The 20,659-nt window shown below is 41.3% G+C and overlaps 2 protein-coding genes across 2 annotated transcripts in view; one reads left to right on the top strand and one right to left on the bottom strand.

Moving 5' to 3' along the window:
• The window catches only part of LOC311138743 (NACHT, LRR and PYD domains-containing protein 12-like), a gene marked incomplete at its 5' end in the record, with an annotated part of 452,061 nt that overhangs the window by 68,494 nt on the left and 362,908 nt on the right, over positions 1-20,659 (bottom strand). The window lies entirely within an intron of this gene.
• The window catches only part of LOC311103076 (thyroid hormone receptor alpha), a 100,622-nt gene continuing 85,350 nt past the window's right edge, over positions 5,388-20,659 (top strand). Inside the window, exon 1 of the mRNA XM_084144604.1 lies at positions 5,388-5,649. The gene's annotated coding sequence lies outside the window, so the exon portion shown is untranslated. The remainder of the gene's footprint in view (positions 5,650-20,659) is intronic.

The following is a 20,659-nucleotide window of genomic DNA, read 5'->3' as shown; positions in this document are numbered from 1 at the left end:
TCCTTCGTTCACCCATTATTCACTCTAAGACTAACCTCAGAACTAAATAGATCGCTCAAAAACATTTTTATTTTATTTTAATCCGTCATTTAATTTAATTCATTATACTCCGTCAACATATATTTAATTTATAAATTCAATAGGTCACAAAACAAGTTTCATCTTTAACCATCGCCGATGTAACAACTAGAATACTCGTGTCCAAATATCTCTTTGTCTGTGTGTTTCTCTGTCTCCCCCTGCAGGGTAACCCCAGATGGGACCTATGACCTTTACCCATAATGCAGTGTTTTGTAGGCTTAGCACAACCGCATGTCGTAGTTTTAGCCCCGTAAAATCAAGCGCATGCGCACATCCCCTTAACCCCATGCTTACCACATCATAGAACGCCCGCGTTCTACCTCAGTTTCTCTATTTTACACTTATAGCCAGACAATAACACATAACAGAACTCACATTTGCGTACATACAAACAAGTTTAAGAGGCTTGAATCCATCGCAGTGGACCTCTAAGGTTAAGGTTATCATGTAGCACGCAACACAATTAGCATTTAGCAATCAGCATTAGCTTTAGGTACACTGTGACACAAAACACATTTAGCATTTAGTATTAGCCTTTAGCTAACTGCGGCCTACAACATGTAACAAAACCCGCATTGCGTCTTTAATTGATTACTGTTTCGTTTGTCCTACATTTATTCTGCCGTGAGTATGGCTATTTCTATGAGCGATCCCCCCCCAATGCAAATATCCCGTCGGACAGAAGCTGAGCAAGCCATCCCCAAGAAAATGTCCCACCAACCCCAGTCCAAGACTGACCTGAAAACTCCTAATGCGTTTCCAGGATTTTGTGGCCCACCCTGCGGTCGCCCCGTTCGTCATGAGGGCTTATCTAAACCTGCAATGCTCTAAAATTGTATACATATCTTGGCCCCAATTGTTCTTGACTTACTATTCAAGCAACACATCTCTATAAACAATCCATAAACTCTAACCACTTTTGCGCTGTTTTTAAAATTGTATAATGATTAGCCAGACCCCCCAGTCATCAGCAAAAACACCACCCGAGGCACGGTCGTAATGGTACATTCCTCCAGTGTACACAAGCAGTAACAAAACTAACAACTTAGCTGTGTTTGGTCTGGTCATGACTCCAGACCGAGGTAGCTTGAGTTAGCTTGGCGGCTACAAATTATTGCTGATGAACAAAAGGAGTCTGCTCATACTAAACGTTGATCATAAGGTTTATTCAGATCAGAAGCTTCAGCATGAGTGACAGGTGACATGACACCCGGAGAGTGACGCCTCAGAATGGCTGCTCGTTCTGCCCTCTCCTTCGTTTTCCCCCCTATTTATGAACAATGATGCTCCCTCTTCTGGCCAATCACCAGTCTCTCCTGTCCACAACACACTTCCTGTCTGTTGTATGTGACGTTACACTAAAACATATACTAACATAAACAACATTCCATTTCTTCATGAAAAACATTTAACAAAGACATAATCTTAATACACTACAATGTATTTCAAGGCCTACCGTCAAACTCAGTGCCTCTTTGCTTGACATCATGGGAAAATCAAAAGAAATCAGCCAAGACCTCAGAAAAAAAATCATCCTTGGGAGCAATTTCCAAACGCCTGAAGGTACCACGCTCATCTGTACAAACAATAGTACGCAAGTATAAACACCATGGGACCACGCAGCCGTCATCCGCTCAGGAAGGAGACACGTTCTGTCTCCTAGAGATGAACGTACTTTGGTGCGAAATGCAAATCAACCCCAGAACAACAGCAAAGGACCTTGTGAAGATGCTGGAGGAAACAGGTACAAAAGTATCTATATCCACAGTAAAACGAGTCCTATATCGACATAACCTGAAAGGCCGCTCAGCAAGGAAGAAGCCACTGCTCCGAAACCGCCATAAAAAAGCCAGACTACGGTTTGCAACTGCACATGGGGACAAAGATCGTACTTTTTGGAGAAATGTCCTCTGGTCTGATGAAACAAAAATAGAACTGTTTGGCCATAATGACCATCGTTATGTTTGGAGGAAAAAGGGGGCTGCTTGCAAAAAGGGGGCTGCTAAGAATTGGGACATTAGCAGCATCATGCTGTGGGGGTGCTTTGCTGCAGGAGTGACTGGTGCACTTCACAAAATAGATTGCATCAAGGAAGGAAAATGTATGTGGATATATTGAAGCAACATCTCAAGTCATTAGTCAGGAAGTTAAAGCTTGGTCGCAAATGGGTCTTCCAAATGGACAATGACCCCAAGCATACTTCCAAAGTTGTGGCAAAATGGCTTAAGGACAACAAAATCAAGGTATTGGAATGGCCATCACAAAGCCTTGACCTCAATCCTATAGAAAATGTGTGGGCAGAACTGTAGCTCAGCTGGTAGAGCACGGCACTTGTAACGCCAAGGTAGTGGGTTCAATCCCCGGGACCACCCATACACAAAAAAAAAAAATTATGCACGCATGACTGTATGTCGCTTTGGATAAAAGCGTCTGCCAAATGGCATATTATTATTATTATTAAAAAGTGTGTGCGAGCAAGGAGGCCTACAAACCTGACTCAGTTACACCAGCTCTGTCAGGAGGAATGGGCCAAAATTCACCCAACTTATTGTGGGAAGCTTGTGGAAGGCTACCCGAAACGTTTGACCCAAGTTAAACAATTTAAAGGCAATGCTACCAAATACTAATTGAGTGTATGTAAACTTCTGACCCACTGGGAATGTGATGAAAGAAATAAAAGCTGAAATAAATCATTCTCTCTACTATTATTCTGACATTTCACATTCTTAAAATAAAGTGGTGATCCTAACTGACCTCAGACAGGGAATTTTTACTAGGATTAAATGTCAGGAATTGTGAAAAACTGAGTTTAAATTAATTTGGCTAAGGTGTATGTAAACATCCGACTTCAACTGTAACTCTGTGTTGTTGTTGTTTTAATCACACTGCTTTGCTTCATCTTTGCCAGGTCGCAGTTGTAAATGAGAACTTGTTCTCAACTGGTTTACCTGGTTAAACAAAGGTGAAATAACATTTTAAAAAATTAAGTAATACTGCAAAAAATGTGGCAAAGAAATTAACCTTATGCCCTAAATACAAAGTGTTATGTTTGGGGCAAATACAATACAACACTGAGTACCACTCTCCATATTTTCAAGCTGCATAATATTATGGGTATGCTTGTTATCGTTAAGGACTGGGGAGTTTTTCAGGATAAAAAAGAAACTGAATAAAGCTAAGCACAGGCAAAACCCTAGAGGAAAATCTGGTTCAGTCTGCTTTCCACCAGACACTGGGAGATGAATTCACCCTTCAGCAGGACAATAACCTAAAACACAAAGCCAAATATACACTGGAGCTGCTTACCAAGAAACCAGTGAATATTCCTGAGTGTCCGAGTTCCAGTTTTGACTTAAATCTGCTTGAAAAGCTATGGCAAGGCCTGAAAATGGTTGTCTAGCAATGATCAACAACCAATTTGACAGAGCCTGAAGAATTTTGAAAAGAATAATGGGCAAATGTTGTACAATCCAGGTGTGGAAAGCTCTTAGAGACTTTCCCAGAAAGACTCTCAGCTGTAATCGCTGCCAAAGGTGCTTCTACAAAGTATTGACTCAGGGGTGTGAATACTTATATAAATGAGATATTTCTGTATTTCATTTTCAGAATTTGCATAAATGTTTAAAATCATGTTTTCACTTTGTCATTGTGGGGTATTTATTGTAGATGGGTGAGAAAAAGATGGTGCATACCAACAGCTACAATGTCTCAGAACATACCATACAGCTCGGCAGTAAGTAAATTAAATCATACTATAGGCATTAGTTTGTGTAATAACTGGGTATTTGTGATAGGTTCTTCAATGTTTCATAGTTCTCTGACTACATACTACAAAATACCCATACATTCCAATGAGTTCCACATTCAGCAACATTGATAATTTGTAAGAGAGGATACAGTTGAAGTCAAGACCTAGGCCGAGATTCAATCCGACAGCAGGTTGTCGACAATGCAGCTTTTAAAGGCAATGTTCCCGCGTTCGCAGGGGGGTCTCATTCACGCTGCATATGTCGGCTCAATCTGAAATTGCCTTTAGAAACCACATTGTCAACAACCAGCAGTCGATTGCTACAATGTTTTTAAATTGTTGTACTGTACACTATACATTGTCCGAAATGTTTGTGTAAAGGTAATCTCTTCCCAATATCTGTAATGAGATTATACAAACATTTGGATATTGTCAAATTTAAACAAAGGACTGACACAAATAAACAAACAGTGGACCACACCCCCAAACTTTCACAGCACAGTTTAGCCTACACATGACCTTCAGGGACAAAGCGCTAATCTGGAAAGGTGTAAACTGCTAGGGCATGATTTTATTCCATTTTAAATGTACCCCACTAATAAGGGTCCCTTTGGAAACACTGACCAACTTTTTGTTTCCTACCCTATCATACTATTGTTTAAAGGCAGTCAAAAACATGATTTTCCTGTGTTTTATATATATTTCCACAATTGTGAAAATGATGATAATACCCTTTTAGTGTAAAAGCTGTTTGAAAAGACCACCTGAAAATTGCAGCCTGTTTTGGTGGGATGGAGTTTTGGCCCACCCTGCTGACATCACCAGGCGATGAATTAGTTAATACACCAATAAGAAAGAGAGATCCATCTCTCTGCCAATAACAGCTAATTTTCAGTTTCCCCCTCCCCACTCAGACCACTCCCAAGTGTCAGGTCTACTCCTGCTCCCCCTCTCCGGTGCTCGAGGTCACCAGTTCACCAATAGTTACGCGCACCTGCACTTAATTATGGGACTCACCTGGACTCCATTACATCATTGATTACCTCCCCTATATCTGTCACTCCTTCAGGTTCATTCCCCAGTCAGCATTGATGTTATGTTTCTCATGGCCAGACGCTGTTCTTGTTTTGTTCTATGTTTATTTATTATTGAACCCTCACTCTGTACTTGCGTCTCGTCTCCCAGTGTCTGCTTTACACCAGTCCTAGCAAATGTTTTGCTTGAAAAATTGCTCTTTGCTAAGATGCTATTTTTGTTTCTTGTTGACCAGTTTAATAAAAAAGTATTACAGTAACGTACTTAATTGTTACCCAGAAAGGATTTGATATTGAGATAAAAACATTTAGTGTCACTGTACATAATTCAACAAGCAGTTGTACTCAATAGGGTTGTGCTATAGCTATGGGGTTGAACTGCAGCTTTAACATTGCCCTGTAGAGAGCAGTAAACATTTTGATAAAACTCTCTTGGTTGCACACTGCACGCACCCATACAGTAAAGGGGGAGGGGCCTATGTAGTATTGCTGTATGTTACATTTCCCCGTCGTGGCAGCGGAACGTGAACGGTGCTAATATTTCGACAGTGGAAAACCCGAGTATTAAGCGCTCATTTAAACAGTTTCTGAAATAGTCTGCTCAACGCAGCATGCTTACAGATGGTTAACATTTGACGTCTGATAAATTCTAAACTGCGCTGTGGGTTAAATTCCTGACCGCGAGCTATCGTATGACTACCACTGGTAGCCAGGGAGCTGGTTGGATTTGACACTTGTATCCGTCGGTGACTGTCACCGAGAAGGCACCTATTCGTCTGCGGCAAGGTGAGTGCTGCTGTCCTCATGTCAACTCGAGCTGTAAAGCCCATACGAATGGTGTCCGTTCATTACTAGTGTCCCAATTCTTAGCAGCAAGGTCAGTCTGTGCAGTCAGACATAATCTGGAATGCGAGGCAACACTTTGCTACCACACGTGAAAAGAGCGCTTAATCACTTGGTGGCTAGGCAATTTGCGTGGCTACTGTAACATTGTGAAACTGTTTTGTCACGGGGTGGCTAAGCAATTTGCGTGGCTACTGTAATCTTGTGAAACTGTTTTGTCACAGGGGGCGTGTGATCCTGCCATAGCCGTAATGAGAACATTAGTAGCCTAGTTATTTTTGATGCAGTGCCTTTCATATTAATGTCTTCCCAGTGAAATGTGTTTCTGGTTTGCGCGGTCAAAGTAAACATTCCTTTGGAATGACATCCATAGCCTTGCCATTGGGGTTGTTGTGAACGTGGAAAGCCCTAGATACTTATAGAAGGATAATGTTAGCCTACATGAACTGGCGTCCCTATACCCCCCCCCCCAATATAAAAATATTGGAACATTTAAAACTACACCAAATATATTCATGTCACCTATCGATTAACCTCTTAAGGATTGGACTCTTTTTTTCAATTTTCACCTAAAATGACATACCTAAATCTAACTACCTGTAGCTCAGGACCCAAAGCAAGGATATGCATATTCTTGATACCATTTGAAAGGCAACACTTTGGAGTTTGTGGAAATTTGAAATGAATGTAGGCAAATATAACACATTAGATCTGGTAAAAGATAATACAAACAAAAAAACATGCGTTTTCTATTTTTTTTGTTCCGTCATCTTTGAAATGCAAGAGAAAGGGCACAATAATATTGCAGTTTAGGCGCAATTTAGATTTCGGCCACTAGATGGTAGCAGTGTGTGTGCAAAGTTTCAGATTGATTCAGTGAAGCATTGCAATACTGGACTATTTTGTATCAAGTCTGCCCAAATGTGCCGAATTGGTCAATTGATACATTTTCAAGTACATAACTATAGAAAACATACAAAAATGATATGGTAATACAAAATGTAAGTTTACACACTCAGGAATGTCATACATTATGGATTATTACTTATACACTAACTTTCACACATCTAGATGGCCGGGTGGGGTGGGTGTGGAGCCAGAGACAGCAGGGGTTCAAACTGTAGAACCCAGTTCCTACATTTGAATATAAAAATGGATTTTATCAAACAAAACTATGCTACATTTTATCTCTGGGACCCTTAGGATGACAAATCAGAGCAAGAATGTACAGTTGAAGTCGGAAAAACTCGTTAACAACCACTCCACAAATTTCTTGTTAACAAACTATAGTTTTGGAAAGTCGGTTAGGACATCTACTTTGTGCATGATGCAAGTAATTTTTCCAACAATTGTTTACAGATAGATTATTTCACTTATAATTCACTGTATCACAATTCCAGTGGGTCAGAAGTTTACATACACTAAGTTGACTGTGCCTTTCAACAGCTTGGAAAATTCCATAAAATGATGTCATGGCTTTAGAAGCTTCTGATTGGCTAATTTACATCATTTGAGTCAATTGGAGGTGTACCTGTGGATGTATTTCAAGGCCCACCTTCAAACTCAGTGCCTCTTTGTTTGACATCATGGGAAAATCAAAAGAAATCAGCCAAGACCTCAGATAAAAAATGGTAGACCTCCACAAGTCTGGTTCATCCTTGGGAGCAATTTCCAAACGCCTGAAGGTACCACGTTCATCTGTACAAACAATAGTACGCAAGTATAAACACCATGGGACGACGCAGCCGTCATACCGCTCAGGAAGGAGACGCGTTCTGTCTCCTAGAGATGAACATACTTTGGTGCGAAAAGTGCAAATCAACCCCAGAAGAACAGCAAAGGACCTTGTGAAGATGCTGGAGGAAACAGGTACAAAAGTATCTATATCCACAGTAAAACAAGTCCTATATCGACATAACCTGAAAGGCCGCTCAGCAAGGAAGAAGCCACTGCTCCAAAACCGCTATAAAAAAAGCCAGACTACGGTTTGCAAATGCACATGGGGACAAAGATCGTACTTTTTGGAGAAATGTCCTCTGGTCTGATGAAACAAAAATAGAACTGTTTGGCCATAATGACCATCGTTATGTTTGGAGGAAAAATGGGGTTGCTTGCAAGCCGAAGAACACCATCCCAACCGTGAAGCGCGGGGGTGGCAGCATCATGCTGTGGGGGTGCTTTGCTGCATGGTGCACTTCACAAAATAGATGGCATCATGAGGAAGGAAAATTATGTGGATATATTGAAGCAACATCTCAAGACATCAGTCAGGAAGTTGAAGCTTGGTTGCAAATGGGTCTTCCAAATGGACAATGACCCCAAGCATACTTCCAAAGTTGTGCCAAAATGGCTTAAGGACAACAATGTCAAGGTATTGGAGTGGCCATCACAAAGCCCTGACCTCAATCCTATAGAACATTTGTGGGCAGAAATGAAAAAGCATGTGCGTACAAACCTGACTCAGTTACACCAGCTCTGTCAGGAGGAATGGGCCAAAATTCACCCAACTTATTTTGGGAAGCTTGTGGAAGGCTACCTGAAATGTTTGACCCAAGTTAAACAATTTAAATAAAACCTGAAATAAATAATTCTCTCTACTATTATTCTGAAATTTTCACATTTCTTAAAAGAAAGTGGTGATCCTAACTGACCTAAGACGGGGAATTTTTACTAGGATTACATGTCAGGAATTGTAAAAAACTGAGTTTAAATGTATTTGGCTAAGGTGTATGTAACTTCCGACTTCAACTCTAAGTACATTATTTACCTTCAGAGGTGAAGGTATCAAACCAGTTGCCGTGATACGTTTTTTGTTGTGCACTCTCCTCAAACAATAGCATGGCATTTTTTTCACTGTAATAGCTGCTGTAAATTGGACAGTGCAGTTAGATTAACAAGAATTTAAGCTTTCTGCCCATATGTCCTGGAAGGTTTGCTGTTACTTACAACATTCATGCTAATCACATTAGCGCATGTTAGCTCAACCGTCCCGTATACGGGACACCGATCCTGTAGAGGTTAAAACACACTGTTTTGCAATGAAGTAGCCTCAGCAGCACTCTGTAGGGTAGCACCATGGTGTAGCCAGAGGACAGCTAGGTTCTGCCCTCCTCTGGGTACATTGACTTCAATACAAAAATAGGAAGCTCTTGGTTCTCACCCCCTTCCATAGACTTATCCAGTATTTGTGACAACTTCCGGAGGACGTCCGCCAATCTTCCAAAATTAAGGAGAAGCGAGAGTGAGAGAGAGCTATATTTGGTTGTATTTTTTTTTTTTTACGTTCACTTAGCTAGCTGACTGCAACTAGCTAGTTTAGCCTACTCAAACACCCGGCTCAAACAGAGAGGGATGTTATTTTTTATTTTTATTTTTTTTCACCTTTATTTAACCAGGTAAGCCAGTTGAGAACAAGTTCTCATTTACAACTTCGACCTGGCCAAGATAAAGCAAAGCAGTGCGCTAAAAACAACAACACAGAGTTACATATGGGGTAAAAAAAAAAAAAAGTACAAAAATACAACAGAAAATATATATACAGTGTGTGCAAATGTAGCAAGTTATATAGATTTAAGCCGGTCATCAGAGTTAAAGGAGTAGTTCACTATTTTACAACTTGATGTTAGATGGTTCCTCACCCTGAAAGTAGTCTATGGGCCAGGGGAAACTGTAATCGATAGTTCGGTGGGCGGTATACCGTATTTTACGATATACCGGTATTGATGCACGGACCGGTTTGGGTTTTTACTGTACCTTCTATAACGGTATTTCAATGTTTGGTTTGTTAAATGTGATACGCTGTGTGTAACGTCCATTTCTATAGCTTACTTCGCTACTTGAGTCATCTTTCTCCGCTCTCTCTCTCTCCATGCCGCTTTCCACACAGACATCTGCATGTTTTTTGTGCAACAGTATCTTCTAAATCAAAGACTAACACGAGAAGCAGGAATATGTTGGCTTCATGAAATAGCTAAGAGAACATTCAATGTAGCCAAAGATTATAGGGTACACTAGGAAACACTTGTCAACACTTTGGTTCCTACCCAGTCACAATAACTCCACCCTGGCATTTTCATTTGTTGTCATGTCAAACACTGTATTCAAAGTGCCCACTATTATATTCTAACTATAGAATTAGAATAATCATTTTATTGCCATGATTCCAACAATTCACCCAAGTGTTTTGCTCGAAATCACAAGTCCAATTGCAACATTTGGTAAAAAATAAGGCCTAGATTGTTTGCCCTACGCGGCGTGGTGTGTGTGATCTCAAATGAGTGCATGAAATGCAGAAATTGATGAAAATGCTGAAAATTATTTTGGGTTGAATTGAACAGTATAAAACAATCAGAATGGAGAAAGACTCATTGAAATCACTTAGAATGTCTGTGTTGCCACCCTAGGGTCACACACTACTCATAAAGCAAATATTATTTTGAACTTTTATTATTAAAAAACATAAGTACTGTCCAATTTGTTTGAAATACCGTGATATGATATTTTGGCTATATACACTACCGTTCAAAAGTTTGGGGTCACTTAGAAATGTCCTTGTTTTATAAAGAAAAGCAATTTTTTTGTCCATTAAAATAACATCAAATTGATCAGAAATACAGTGTAGACATTGTTAATGTTGTAAATGGCTATTGTAGCTGAAAACGGCTGATGTTTAATGGAATATCTACATACGCGTACAGAGGCCCATTATCAGCAACCATCAGTCCTGTGTTCCAATGGCACATTGTGTTTGCTAATCCAAGTTTATCATTTTAAAAGGCTAATTGATCATTAGAAAACCCATTTGCAATTATGTTAGCACAGCTGAAAGCTGTTGTGCTGATTTAAAGAAGCAATAAAACTGGCCTTCTTGAGACTAGTTGAGTATCTGGAGCATCAGCAATTGTGGACAGGTTCGATTACAGACCCCCTCTCAATCAGAAAGATTTCTGGCTCCCAGTTGTCTTTTATACAGGTAACGAGCAGAGATTAGGAGCACACTCTTAAAGGGAGTGTTCCTAATCTCAGCTTGTTACCTGTATAAAAGACACCTGTCCACAGAAGCAATCAATCAATCAGATTCCAAACTCTCCACCATGGCCAAGACCAAAGACCTCTCCAAGGATGTCAGGGACAAGATTGTAGACCTAAACAAGGCTGGAATGGGCTACAAGACCATCGCCAAGCAGCTTGGTGAGAAGGTGACAACAGTTGGTGCGATTATTCGTAAATGGAAGAAACACAACAGAACTGTCAATCTCCCTCGGCCTGGGGCTCCATGCAAGATCTCACCTCGTGGAGTTGCAATGATCATGAGAACGGTGAGGAATCAGCCCAGAACTACACGGGAGGATCTTGTCAATGATCTCAAGGCAGCTGGGACCATAGTCACCAAGAAAACAATTGGTAACACACTACGCCGTGAAGGACTGAAATCCTGCAGTGCCCACAAGGTCCCCCTGCTCAAGAAAGCACATATACAGGCCCGTCTGAAGTTTGCCAATGAACATCTGAATGATTCAGAGGACAACTGGGTGAAAGTGTTGTGGTCAGATGAGACCAAAATCGAGCTCTTTGGCATCAACTCAACTCGCCGTGTTTGGAGGAGGAGGAATGCTGCCTATGACCCCAAGAACACCATCCCCACCGTCAAACATGGAGGTGGAAACATTATGCTTTGGGTGTGTTTTTCTGCTAAGGGGACAGGACAACTTCACAGCATCAAAGGGACGATGGACGGGGCCATGTACCGTCAAATCTTGGGTGAGAACCTCCTTCCCTCAGCCAGGGCATTGAAAATGGGTCGTGGATGGGTATTCCAGCATGACAATGACCCAAAACACACGGCCAAGGCAACAAAGGAGTGGCTCAAGAAGAAGCACATTAAGGTCCTTGAGTGGCCTAGCCAGTCTCCAGACCTTAATCCCATGGAAAAACTGTGGAGGGAGTTGCCAAACGTCAGCCTCGAAACCTTAATGACTTGGAGAAGATCTGCAAAGAGGAGTGGGACAAAATCCTTCCTGAGATGTGTGCAAACCTGGTGGCCAACTACAAGAAACGTCTGACCTCTGTGATTGCCAACAAGGGTTTTGCCACGAAGTACTAAGTCATATTTTGCAGAGGGGTTAAATACTTATTTCCCTTATTAAAATGCAAATCAATTTATAACATTTTTGACATGCGTTTTTCTGGATGTTTTTGTTGTTATTCTGTCTCTCACTGTTCAAATAAACCTACCATTAAAATTATAGACTGATCATGTCTTTGTCAGTGGGCAAACGTACAAAATCAGCAGGGGATCAAATACTTTTTTCCCTCACTGTACATGTTCAGTGGTAACTCCCTCTCCAATACATTTTTTTCTCCCCTCCTAGGAATTTTTTGAAAGCTGATATACTGCATTCTACACAATTTAAAAGGTTTAAAAATGCTATTTGGAGAACAGGAAAAAACAAGCAAAAATTACTCCAGCCATTATCACCTTGGCTGCTGTAGCTTCATTAACCTTAGTCGCTCTACTGTACTTTACTGAACTCTACTGTACTTTATGCCATGGCATTGTTGAATACTTGTTTCTGATTGGTTTGAAGGGCAATCTAAAACATGCATTATTTCTCTTTATACAACGGGTGGGTCTAATCCTGAATGCTGATTGGTTAAAACCGCATTCCAGCCGGTGTCTATTCCACAAGTTACCACCGGCTAAATTTATTATGTTAAAATGCCTATTTTACTCTATTCCATCTGACTGTGCAATCCATCAGCCCAGCCAGGCAATTGTATAAACTTGATCTCCACTATAAAAAGGATCTAGACCTTATCTCACATTTCTTTTAGACTAACATTTAGTTTTCAACAGCGGAGATTTGTATGAACCTTGCTGTCTGTCTCTCCGACTTTTGCAACATTGTTTCAATATTCAAAAGTCGATCTTCCAGCTGTCCCATAGTAATGAACGTGTTGGGACAAGACAGACAGGCAGCATTTCTCACCCAGTCGAAATCATGAATCCGCTGGCATCATTTTTATGGATATATACAAAGAAATGTAAATTGAAAAAAGCTAAAAATGAAACTAAGTGCAGCAGGTTTGCAGTCTTTCCAGCTTCAGTTTGAAGTGATTGTGTTGTTGACTAGCTCCTGTTAACACCCGTGCCAATATATCCTCCAAACACTAGCTTCTCCAGCATTATTACATTTAGCAGACGCTCTTATCCAGAGCGACTTACAGTTAGTGAGTGCATACATTATTATTTTTTCATTATCACTTAAGTAACGCACGGTATATCAGCACGGTAGAATTCAATGGCTATAGTTCATTTTTACATGTTTAGTTTGAGCTGCTTTTGAAAGCAAAAGTCGAATTGAAAACATTGGCGTTGTTGAATTCGATTTTCATAATGGCAAGCTAGAGCTAATGGTTTTGTTAGCTAAACTAGCAAGTCTGTTTGTTTGGTTACCACGGCAACTACTGTAAACTTGCTAGGTACTTAATTGGATGTTGAACACATTTCTACCAATTTCTAGTGGCAAATGTGTTGAATTATAACTATGGTATAAAAGGGATAATCAACTAGGGGCTGTATGCGTTCTCTGGAAAATAATGCAACTCCGTGGAAGGTCAGTTCCACTCCGCTAGCACGTCATGGAAAACACCCACGTTGTTCATTATTTTCCATAGAACACATAGCCCCTCGTTGATTATCCATGCCTTACGTACTTTTCTTTACTGTATTGTTCTCTACAGTTTTCTACTGTACTGTGCTGTCCTAACTCGTGAAACATAGATGCCTATGGTTGGTTCAGATTTTGTCCGGCTAGGGCGGACTGACCAAATTTAAACTACTTGTCAACTTCCATGGACGTCCAGTGTCGGTCGGTGCTCAGTGGGTGAGGATGCTTGTTACAGTAAATGGAAAGACGGTAGATGGTAGGTGTCAGTAAGAGCTGGGAGATGTGACATTAACTGGAGAGAGAGAGAGAAGAGGGAGCAGCAGTGAGAGGGAGGGGTTGTCCAGCAGTTGAGCTGAACATAACAGTAGGCCAGTGGAAGGGAGGACAGTAGCAGGTGACCCAACTGTGGGTTTGACTACTATGATTTCCCATTTTAGCCAATTCAACTGTAGTAATTCCGTTACCGGTTTGGTAACAGAATTACGAGTTTTAATCACTTCATAATTCATAAACAAACTTGATATCAGTAAAAACACTAACTAATTGGTAGGTCTACCTTTACTTGTTACTTCTGTGAACTTTCATTATCCTTAATTTAAAAATATCTTAAACTTACAGAAGGCAAATAATTTCTCCAAAACTAAATGTCAATATTAGTTGGCAGGGGTCTTTAATTCAACATCTGTTTTACCAGGAATTAAAGCCTTTGCTTATTCCTAATGTGTATATGCCTTAATTTCTAAAACAATATTGACTCTTAGCTTTCATTTGACACCCAATTTGACATGCTCATATAGTGTTGCACGGTATACCAAAACAGTTCGGTACTATAATTTGTGTTACTTTACCTTACTTTTGTCAAATGTGTCTCGCAGATCGTCTGTCAATCAGCGCTGCTGATGTCCCCCTTATAGGGCGGCAGGTAGCTTAGTGGTTAAGAGCATTGTGCCAGTAACCGAAAGGTCGCTGGTTCTAATCCCCGAGCCGACTAGGTGAAAAATCTGACGATGTGCCCTTGAGCAAGGCACTTAACCCTAATTGCTCCTGTAAGTCGCTCTGGATAAGAGCGTCTGCTAAATGACAAAATGTAAATGTAAATGTTATAGCGCGAGGCCTGTTCCACTCAGCCTGCCCTGGGAGTGTGAGCTGCATCATGTTAGCTCCCCACTCATTCTGCACAGAAGTTAACACACTTGAATAATGCGACATGGCATGTAGAAATGTTGAAACCGTTAACTACTGTTTGCAAAATAATGTACGTATCGGCTAAAACACTTTACAATGCAAGAAGATACTGGTAGCTTCCAGCTTTGTAGGTTAACTTCCCTTGCTAGCTTACAGCTGAAGCGAACATCAATTCACTACCCTAGTACTTTGTTTGTGATTAATATGCAAACCATAATGCAAAATATGCCGATTTCAAAGCTGATTGCCACCAAAACTTTATTCATTTACTTAATCGGTCTCTCACGTCTCTTCCAAAGATTATCTGTTGCCTCAGTGAACTGACTGTGTGAGGGAATAGGGCTTTGACCGTCCGACAGGCCGCCCCCTCTTGCTTGATGTCATTACTGGTTAAAGAGAGTGCACATTTTTTTATCAAATAAGCTACTTCTATGCAATTGTTGTTGATCAGTACAATACAGTCTGCAGCATTGAAAGTCCCCAAGAACACAGTGGCCTCCAAGTTTGGAACCACCAAGACTGAGCAATCGGGGGAGAAGGGCCTTTGGTCAGGGAGGTGACCAAGAACCCAATGGTCACTCTGATAGAGCTCCAGAGTTCCTCTGTGGAAATGGGTGAACCTTCAAGAAGGACAACCATCTCTGCAGCACTCCACCAACAGGCCTTTATTGTAGAGTGAGTAGTAAAAGGCACATGACAGCCCGCTTGGAGTTTGCCAAAAGGCAACTAAAGGACTCTCAGACCATGAGAAACAAGATTCTCTGATCTGATGAAATCAAGATTGAACTCTTAGGCCTGAATGCAAAGCCTCACGTCTGGAGGAAACCTGGCACCATCCCTACGGTGAAGCATTGTTGTGGCAGCATCATGCTGTGGGGATGTTTTTCAAGGGCAGGGACTGGGAGACTAGTCAGGATCGAGGAAAAGATGAACAGAGCAAAGTACAGAGAGATCCTTGATGAAAACCTCAGTCTGGTTTTGAGAACACGAGTTGAGCAGTCAGTTGACGAATCTGCTGCATGAGCCGCTTTTGTGCATTTTGTTCTGAATAAGATGTTCCATAGTATTTTCTGGAAAGTTTAGCAAATTACCAGAAATTAAATGATAGTTGACGACGTGACATGTTTCTGCAAAACGATGTATCTCTCTGTTGAAAATGCTTCCTCTCTCTCTTCCCTTCCCTCCTGGCAATGGCAGCCAAAATTGGATCCGCATGTCCCCCTGCCTACACACAAAGAACAGACAAATACTGCAATATCCTGGTGAACTAACCTCCTCCTCCTCCCTTCTTCCCTCGGGCTAGAGGAGATGAGACATTACTCTTTGTGAAGCTAAAACGTATCATAGATCATAAGGGGATTTTAAATACAATAACGTTTTGTGGAAGCTAATCACAAACAAATCGTGGTCGGGCCATCTGGAGATAGTCCAAGCAGCAAGGGGCTATTCTGATCTACAGTGCTATGAAAAAGTATTTGCCCCCTTTCTAATTATCTCTACTTTTGCATGTTTGTGATACTGAATGTTATCAGATATTCAACCAAAACCTAATATTAGATAAAGGGAACATAAGTGAACAAATAACACAACAATTACATATTTATTTCATAAAAAAAGTTATGCAACACCCAATTCCCCTGTGTGAAAAAGTAATTGCCCCCATACACTCAATAACTGGATGTGCCACCTTTAGCTGAAATTACTCTAACCAAATGCTTCCTGTAGTTGTTGATCAGTCTCTCACGTCGCTGTGAAGAAATGTTGGCCCACTCTTCCATGCAGAACTGCTTTAACTCAGTGACGTGTGGGTTTTCAAGCATGAACTGCTCGTTTCAAGTCCTGCCACAACATCTCAATTGGGATTAGGTCTGGACTTTGACTAGGCCATTCCAAAACTTCAAATTTGTTGCTTTTTAGCAATTTTCATGTAAAACCAAACTCTGCATTCCACAGTAAGACCATCATACCAAAGGTCAAGCATGGTGGTGGTGGTGTGATGGTTTGGGGATGCTTTGCTGCCTCAGGACCTGGACGACTTGCCTTAATAGAAGGAACCATGAATTCTGCTCTGTATCAGAGAATTCTACAGGAGAATGTCAGACCATCCGTCTGTGAGCTGAAGCTGAAGCGCAGCTGGGTCATACAGCAAGACAATGATCCAAAACACACAATCAAGTCTACATGAAAATTGCTAAAAAGCAACAAATTGGACGTTTTGGAATGGCCTAGTCAAAGTCCAGACCTAATCCCAATTGAGATGTTGTGGCAGGACTTGAAACGAGCAGTTCATGTTTGAAAACCCACACGTCACTGTGTTAAAGCAGTTCTGCATGGAAGAGTGGGCAAAATTTCTTCACAGCGACGTGAAGACTGATCAACAACTACAGGAAGCATTTGGTTGGAGTCATTGCAGCTAAAGGTGGCACATCCAGTTATTGAGTGTAAGTGGGCAATTACTTTTTCACACAGGGGAATTGGGTGTTGCATAACTTTGTTTATGAAATAAATATGTAATTGTGTGTTATCTGTTCACTTATGTTCCCTTTATCTAATATTAGGTTTTGGTTGAAGATCTGATAGCATTCAGTATCACAAATATCCAAAAGTAGAGAAAATTAGAAAGGGGGCAAATACTTTTTCATAGCACTGTATGCTTTCAGGCACACTTTGTTATTTGGGACGTAATCAAGTCTTATGCACTTAATTTAACTGTATTTTCTTCTTCTGGCCAGAAGTAATTTGTCATTATGGAGGCATGTGGTGTTTATCATATACAGTTATCTGGTCAGTGTGATGGGGTTAGTAAAATGGTGCTCCATGTAGTTGGGTGACAGAAAGTTGGTAGGTTATGCTATGTGTCGTTGCAGGCTGTGTGTGTAGATAAGTGTTTTTGACTTTGTGCTTTTTTGTCCAGTTCACGCTCGTGAGACACGTCAAACCGACTCAAATGTACAGCTCAGGTTTGGTTTGTGGCACTGCCTTTTGGAACAACTATACAAATGTTTTACACTGTTCAGTTACCAATGGATATGGCCTAAATCTAACCTGAAACACATTCGTACCTTGAACATTCACAAACACGTCTTTAGACTCCGATGCCAGGCAGTGTCATGCAGTGTCCATATGAATTTGACATGAGTTTTAATGTATCTAAGGCATCTGGTTTGAGACTGATTTCTTCATCCCACTCCCGCCCGCACCCTCCGCTTTTCATACCGCACCCGCCCGCTCCCGCTTGCTTTCTGTCCGACTCCCACCTGCTCCTGCAAGACCTGGTCCCGAACCCAACCGCAGTCCCGCAATGTTATTTTAGGCGTATGTGACACAGCTCACTTGCCAGCCATGGTCCCAGCAATTTTGCACCCTATATGCAAAATCAAAATGCGCGAAAATAACCTTAGAAATAGGTTCAATTACCAAAGATTATCAAGTGGCCCATTATATTAGGCTTGGCTATATCAGTATTACAGGACTATATCAGGCAATAGGCTAGACATACAGTCGTTTGAAGAGAGCACATTTGGAGAGAGAGTGGACGGACACTTGCACTTTCTCTTGAGCTACGTTTAGCATATAGCCTACCTTTTAAGGAGTGTGACGACTTTCAGACGGAGACAAATATGGGTGATCAATATTTATTTCTATGCAATGTAGTCTATAGCCTAATCATATTTAGGAAGTTAATTTAATTGAAAAGATAACTGCCCTGTTCTTCTCCGCCCATACATAGCTATAGCCTACTCTATTTAATTGAGATCACATGCGCACCTGATCTCGCACGCTCAACTAGGAGAGGAGAGGTATGGCTACTGAACTTAAAGCCTTAAGAATGATGAGAGCGGACACTTGCACTTTCTCTTGAGCTACGTTTTGCATTTAGGATATAGCCTAACTTTTAGGAGCAGGACGATGTGCAGGCAGAGACAAATAAATGGGTTTATTGAAAAGGTAAAGGCGCAACACTCGTTCACCATGGTATGCGTGTTGCACATTTACCTTTTCAATGATGATCACTGTTCTGCTGTATATAATGAGGGCTGAATACAGCCGCAAACTGTCCTGCGCCCCCGATCTCCCCCAGCATCATCTGGGAGGAGGAGGTAGAGCCATGCAGGGTGTGTTGGGGGGAGAGAGGAGGGCAGGCTGGGGGAGAAGTGGCTGGTAGTAAGTCAATGTAAGGCTCTAATTGCACCCTATTCTTCCCGCCGAAACATGACCCCGCCAAGCCGCACTGCTTCTTGACCTGGAAACCAGCCACACCAATGTGTCGGAGGAAACCCCGTATACAGCTGGCGACCGACGTCAGCGTGCATGTGCCCTTTTTAAGGTTTCTTTCAAAAGTATTGCTCAAACCTGCGGGTATAGTGCAGAGAGAGACAATCAGTGCTACAGCAGCACTGAGGTATATATCCGGTATGAACGGTCAGCAGAGCGTGTTGTAATGTTGTCGCTATACCAGAACTTTAACTTCGATACCGATACCAGGTTTAGTATCACGATTCTCGATACCATCACGATACCCAGTAATGACGTCATTCAAGAGGCAATAGGGGGGCGGCCCGTCAAAGCATTATTTACAGACTGTCAGTTCGCTGAGGCAATAGACAATCTTTTGGAGAGATGTGAGAGAGAGAGACCAATTTTAAGAGAATGGATAAAGTTTTGGTGGGAATCTGCTTTGAAAACTTGCGGGTTGCAGGCAGCCTAGCAGTTAAGAGCATTGGGCCAGTAACTAAAAAGGTTGCTGGTTCGAACAATGAGCTGACTAGGTAAAATATCTGCCTCTGCCCTTGAGCAAAGCACTTAACCCTAATTGCGCCTGTAAATCACTCTGGATAAAAAAAGTTATAATAAAAAAGTCACTTGATTAGAGCGTCTACTAAATAGCTATAATGTAAATGTATATCAGCATATTTTACGTTATGGTTGGTTATCACAAACAAAGTAGTGAATTGATGTTAGTTTTAGATGTAAGCTACCAAGGAAAGTTAGCCTACAAAGCTGGAATCTACCGGTGTCTTCTTGCATTGTAAAGTGTTGTAGCCTATATGGACATTGTTTTGCAAACAGTAATGAACAGTTTCTACATACCGAGTCGCATTATTCAAGTATGTTAACTTCTGTGCCGCATGAGTGGGGAGCTAACATGATGCAGCTCAGACACCCAGTACAGGCTAAGTGGAGCAGGCACGGTGCTTTTGCATTAGCATTAGCTTTTTTATCAAGTAGGCTTACTCTTGAAGGATCTCGTCTCCCTCACCATCACTGGTCTATTTCATCCCTCCATGTTGCTCCCTGGGGAGCAGGTAAATACCTTATTTAATCCCATAAGGACATGAACCCAATCAGACGGGTTGACTGATCTCTTAACCAGGACAAACCTCTTAACTCCCTCCACAGTCATTAAAGGTGCGTTCCCACTCCCTCCAAGTCCCTAGAGTGTGTTTCCGTTCAACACTGGCCAAGGTTGCGTCCCAAATGGCACCCGATTGCCTATATAGTGCACTATAGGGCTCTGGTCAAAGGTAATCCCCACTATGTAGGGAATATTGTGCCATTTGTGACGTAGACTAACAGTGTGGAGATCCTTTGTGGAGGACCTATGCTCCTCACATGTTAAATGGGTTTAAGTAAGTTAGTGTGTCCTGAACTAGGCTAACTCTGACCAGGGCAGATCTTTGAGGAAAAAATTAATTGCAGTACCTCGGAACTGACCTTCAATGGATAGATAATGTGCTGTCCTGTCTCAATGAAATCTTGTCTCCATGTTACAGTTGATTTCCTTGTCTCTGGGTCTTTCTACCTCAAAACGTACAAGAAAGAGGATTTCGACACCCACTATTTGATTGTTCTAAAATCGTTTGTGTTAGAAACCGATAACATTAGCATTCCTGCAACATTGTTGAAATATAATTTAATCTTTGGGAAAGATTGCACCCCAAATTGGCCATTTACATTTATAGGATTCATATAATATTCAAGAAATATAGTACCTAATATCCAATTTGGACTAAACTTTTTTTCTAACAATGAGTTAGACTAGAAATTGTAAAAATCCACCCACGGACACCCCACGTCAATCCCACCCCAACAACGAG

This window comes from Coregonus lavaretus (genome assembly GCF_964263955.1).
Source record: "Coregonus lavaretus genome assembly, chromosome: 2".
Classification (NCBI taxonomy): Eukaryota; Metazoa; Chordata; class Actinopteri; order Salmoniformes; family Salmonidae; genus Coregonus; species Coregonus lavaretus.
The sequence above is the reverse complement of the archived record's forward strand: the minus strand, read 5'-3'. Positions and strand labels throughout refer to the sequence as shown.